At 33.3% G+C, this 6,035-nt stretch overlaps 1 long non-coding RNA gene across 1 annotated transcript; it reads left to right on the forward strand.

Annotated features, from left to right (window-relative positions):
* The first annotated feature begins 2,038 nt into the window (after positions 1-2,038).
* Positions 2,039-5,422, forward strand: LOC109218671. Its single transcript, XR_002066805.1, has 5 exons — positions 2,039-2,125; positions 2,297-2,340; positions 3,998-4,138; positions 4,570-4,625; positions 5,120-5,422. It is a non-coding gene; the product is annotated as an uncharacterized LOC109218671 (long non-coding RNA).
* The last annotated feature ends 613 nt before the right edge of the window (positions 5,423-6,035 follow it).

Genomic DNA, 6,035 nt, shown 5'->3' on the forward strand with positions numbered 1-6,035 from the left:
CTTTACTATCACAAAAAAGTTGTATAGGATGCTCTATATCAGTCCCCAATTCCTTGAAGAGTCCTGTTAGCCACACCACCTCTGCTACAGTAGAAGCCATACTTCGAAATTCATCTTCAGTAGAGCTTTTAGATACAGTTCCTTGTTTCTTGGACTCAACTATTTGGGTCCTAGCTATTTATACACTAAGTGTAGTTAGTTGTAATTTGTTAGAATTAGTTAATTGTATAAATAGGATAACTGACTAGTATTTGTACTACTATTCATTTTCATCTTTGAATGCTAATAACAGAGAGCTTCATTTCAATCTTCTTCCTGTTCTCTCATCTTCTAGAACCTACAGTTTCTCCATAGCCAGATCTTCTCAACATGGTATCAGAGCTCGGTGCTCGATTCTCTGAAGCTCGGCTGTGATAGAACTGGATTAATTTGATTGCGTTGGTAGCTTCTCAATTTCATCGATCGATCGAGCTATTTCTTCAACACAGAAGACTTCTCACTCATTCTATGGTTTGGGAATTCTCATTTGTCTGGTTGATTCACGGTTAGATCGAGACTAATTTCGTGAGAAATTAACAAATTGAAAGCTTATCTTTCAGAAGCAATTTGTCTCTGCTACAATGGCGATCAATGAAGAAACTGGTGATTATCCATTTGCGGCTTCAATATCTACGCCAACTCTAGAGCTGGTTGATCACAATCATACTCTTTACATTCATCCTTCCGGTACTCAAGGTTCTGTACTCATTTCTATTCAGCTTCAAGGTTCAGAACATTATTCAATTTGGAGTAGAACTATGAAAATTATTTTGCATGGTAAAAATAAATTAGGCTTTGTTCTAGGCACTTGTAGAAAGACTAGATATGATGCTAGTTTACATGAATTGTGGGATAGATGTAATGCTATTGTGCTAGCTTGGATAATGAACACAGTTTCACCTAGTTTGATCAGCTCTGTGATCTATGCCTCCGATGCACACACTGTTTGGGAAGATCTCAAGGAGAGATTTGATAAGGATAATGCATCTAGGGCTTGTTATTTGCACAAAGAAATTGTCACATTAACTCAAGGCATATTCTCTGTTTCAGTATACTATACTAAACTAAGAGAACTCTGGGATGAGTATGAAACACTAATACCACCACCTTCTTGTGGCTGTGCGAATTCAAGGAAACATGTAGAACATTACCAGGTACAGAAGTTATATTAGTTACTCACTGGTTTAAATAAATCCTATGAGAATGCAAAGAATCAAATATTTAACAAGGTGTCATACCAAAAAATCACTTTTTGAAACAATATACGCATCAAAAGTTAAAAGAAAATACAAACCATTCAATAATCACTTAATTGGGTAATGACATTAGTTTTAGATAATCACGTATACGCCCTAAAGTAAAAGCAATGTGCTTTCAGCTCTTTTGTGGTAGGTGATCAATGACGAGAATGTCTGACATTAGACTTTTTTTCTTCTGCCAAAAAGTGAAAAGGAGAAAAAGAAAAAGCAAAAGACAAAGAGGAGCCACGTACAAGCATCAACTGCAAATCAGAAGTACAACTTACATTGAAATAAAATACTCGATGCTTAATTTCATAAGAGGCCTTGAACTTATTCGATGAAATTCATAAGTATTTTTATTTACAGTTCATTCTTTTAGCTTTTTGACGTGCAAATGAAACTGTGAAAAATCATATGTATTTACAGTTGATATGCATTTTTATTTGCAATTTATTTGTAGATTGTGATTCATAAAAATTAAGTGGAGGAGAAAAATAAATAACAAATGGGAGATACACTACAGGAAAGAGGGCTACGGCGACATTTAATCAACGACATGTAAAATAAATGTCGGAAGAAGACTAATTTTATGACACTTATTTACAAATATCGTAAAATCAATGACATTTGGTAATTATTGCGACTTTTAATTAAAATGTAGCTATATTAGTCGGTATATACTGACATTTATAACTAATGAAGAAAATTTGCTTACATTTATAATTATTAAACATAAAATATATTAAGTATAGGGACGTCTACAATTTTCTCTCAAAAACCCTACAAAACTTTCCCTTTTCTCAAACCCAAATAACCGATGCCGTCGTCTCGCATTCATAAAATTGGTAAGGTTCTCATGAACGCAGAAATCTTCTAGGAATTTTTGCCATTTTCTTTTGGATTCGCTTCATATACCTTTCTAGCATTAGGATCAATTTCTCGTAATTCATAGTCGGGCTTAATTAGCATATACTACTGATTGTTCTTAGATTGATTTAAAACTCTAAACATGACAGATACTACAATTCTCAAACTTCTGATCGAGGTTATTAAGGTGCGAGTAAGTAATTTTTCTCTTCTGATTTTCGTTCTATTATGTTAACTGGATTAAATTTCCTGCCTGTAAAATGGTCGTAACCTTTTCTTTTATTATTATGTATTGAAGTTTGTTATGGTTGCTGATGATTGCTTTCAGAAGTGATAGATAGGATTTATTTATGAATTTAACAGTTCTCTGCTTATGTTATTGGTAGTGGGGTCACTACTAGAAATCCGGTAAATACCGACCAAAAGAACCGACCAACTTTGGTCGGTTATGGTCAATTACCGACCAAAATGCGACCAAATACGCTTGGACGGTATTTTGATGGTCGTTTTAATATACCGACCAAAGTTGGTCGGAAATTACCGACCAACATTGGTCTGTAAATTAAATTAAAAAAAATATTGCAAAAGAAAAAACCGACAAAAGTTGGTCGGTATTTTAATTATGTAATCAAAAGATTCACCGTCTGGGAATCGAACCGGGGTGTGTACTGTGGCAGGATACTATTCTACCACTAGACCATTGGTGCATTTTGTTTTAAAATTGTCTTTTTTTTTTTAATTTATACTCTTTAATTGTATTTTCGCACGAAAATAACCGACCAAAGTTGGTCGGTTTAATTAAAAATAAAATTACTGACCAAAGTTGGTCGGTTTTCTAAAATGACCGGCCGAATTTACCGACCAAAGTTGGTCGGTTTTTTTAATATTAATTTTTATTTATTTTAATTGCAAAAACCGACCAAAGTTGGTCGGTTTCTTGAAAAATAAATTTCGCGGGACTCAAAAATAGTTTCCCGCATTTTTGCGACAAAGAAAACCAACCAAAGTTGGTCGGTTTCGTAAAAGAAAAATTAAAAATTAAAATATTTTGAAAAACCGACCAACTTTGGTCGGTTTTTGATCGTTTTTTTTACCGACCAAAGTTGGTCGGTTTTTCTTGGTCGGTTTTTATCGAATTTCTAGTAGTGCATCAAACTACAGCTATACATTCAAGAAATAGTAGTATATGATAGGCCCTCTTCAAACCATGCCCTCTAGGGGTGTTCATGGTTCGGTTTGGATCGGTTTTTCCCTAAAATGCAACCAAACCAAGTAAGTCGGTTTTTCAAATATTAGAACCAAACCAAACCAATTAAGTCGGTTTTTCTCTATTCGGTTTATGTCGGTTTTTCGGTTTTTTCGTTTATTTATCGATTTTTCTTAAATATAAGACATACACCAAACACATATTCCGACGACCACATTTTCAATCTAACACTATCAAATCAATTGCCCTTTGAGAAATCTATTATTTACCAAGATATATTGATGATAATTGAATCAAATAGTGATGAATAATTTAAGGACTCAATTAAAAATATGTTATTTTTNAGTTGGTCGGTTTCGTAAAAAAAAATTAAAAATTAAAATATTTTGAAAAACCGACCAACTTTGGTCGGTTTTTGGCCGAGTTTTTTACTGACGAAAGTTGGTCGGTTTTTCTTGGTCGATTTTTGCCGAATTTCTAGTAGTGGGTATTGTAATTGATCAATTTGCGGATAAATATTTGTATCTACTTTATTTTTTATTTTTATATCACTTGTATTTGCAGTTTCTATGACATTTCTAGTGAACTTTGTCTTTTACTTATCTCTAATATGATTCTTTTGCTATTCTGTTCTGTCCACTAGAGAGGAGAAAGCCTTGGAACTGTTGTACTAGATAACCATAAGCTCATTATTCATGAAGGACTTTCAATGTCAACATAAGCTCATTATTCATGATGGACTTTCAATGTTGGATCCCTCAAGGAGATGACATTCTGCTTTTCAGTAAGAATGTGGATATTACTACTATTTATATCTCCATGAGAAATATGACTTTTCTAGCATGATCATTAGCCAAATATGGCATGTGAATTCGTGTTGATTGTGGTTCTAAACCTCAGAGGCGGAGCCAGGATTTGAAGTTTATGGGTTCGGGGTTGTAATCCTTTTAAGTTACTGGGTTCTAAATTAATAATTTGTGCATATTCAATGAATTTTTTAAGACAGATACATAAATTGGACCAAAGCGACTGGGTTCAGCCGAACCCATACTCGATGGGCTAGCTGCGCCCCTGCTAAACCTTGCAGGCTAGTCAACAGGATTATCTCCTTCAATTGGGATAAATAAATATGTAGTTTGTATTACTTATCACTAAATCAACACACTAGCATGGCTATTAGCCCTGGAATACACTACTAACAAAATTACCGTGCAGGTGCTCAAAATGACTTCCACTAGGAGCATACTTAAGGGCCGTCGTCCTTGTCAAAGGTTATCTCTTCACAATATCAATGAGATCAAAAAAATTCTTTTGGTTCACTTGTGAAAGATATTAGTCTACGCAAATAATTTTAACAGAACATCATGTAAACTCTACAACTAAAATGTCATGCTTATAGTTAAAGGGAGTAGGAAGTGGAAAACGACAAAGCGAACTTTTCCTTCTGTGTTGCATTTATTTTAACTGAACAGATGTATGTGTGTTCAAGCACCTTTTGTATTTTCTTACTTTATGGATCACTTGCTTACATTTGTGGCTTGTGCTTCTGGAAGACTTAGAAGTTTCTTATTGTTTTTTTCTTTTTGTTAAGTAAGATCATTGTTCTTCTTTGTTTGTATGATGGAAGTTCTTAAGCTGCGCAGGTTCTAACATTCCATGTGATACCACTTTCCATATAATTTCTATAGAAGTTACCTGCTAACTGATTTTTTGTTGCCTAATCTTTTTTAACTTCTAATTTATGATTTTATTGGATTTATGTTAGGTTGATATGCAAAAATTAGAGTCAACAAGAGGACAGTCTTGTGCAAAGGGTGTTGCCATAGAGATTTCAGTTGCCTCTTTAATTTGTACGGAGGTTCACTAAGCGAACTGTTGTGAATCAATGTTCTTGTAGTCGGCATTGGACTTTATATATAGTTAGCATTCCGCTTGTTCTGAACATATTCTATGAGAACCATTACCGAATGGTGGTATAAGATTTACAAAAATAAGGTCTAAGTACTCTTTTGTTTTAATTCAAATATCTTTTGTAGTGTATGACATTGTAATATCAAAATTATATGAATGACTGTGAAATGTATGAAAAGTTAATCTCTACGTATATAAAGAAAAAAAGCTGCTGACCAATGATAATTTACGACATTTCTATGTATGAAGAAATGACGAATAATATTTGCTGACATTTCTTTATATGTCGCAACTTTATTGAGCTTATATTTAAATAGGTGACATTTTGATAAAAGTCGATGATAAATGTCACTATTTATTTGCCAACATTATTTAAATGTCGGAAAATTCCCGGCACTGAAGTTTACGATATTTGATATAAATGTCAAATAAATGTTGGTAAATGATTATGTGACATTTATGTGACTTAACACGGCATTTAACAAATGTCGTCGTCGTAACAATTTGCTATAATTTGCTAATTGTTTGCTAACTGTTTATTAAGGACCATTTTGATCTTCTCGACCTATAGCAATCACTTATTTTCTTCTAAAAAATTTGTTCTCTTCTTTATACTAGTAGCTTTTGGAAGATTTTAATTATTCCAACTTTTCTTTTCTTCAATTTATGTAGATTTGGTGATATTTTAAGAAAATTAGTTGAGACAAAGAAGCATTTTAATTATCCTCTTATATCCGCTTAGTGAAGCTTGCTTTTGTTCTATCATGCAA

This window comes from Nicotiana attenuata, unplaced genomic scaffold (genome assembly GCF_001879085.1).
Source record: "Nicotiana attenuata strain UT unplaced genomic scaffold, NIATTr2, whole genome shotgun sequence".
NCBI lineage: Eukaryota > Viridiplantae > Streptophyta > Magnoliopsida > Solanales > Solanaceae > Nicotiana > Nicotiana attenuata.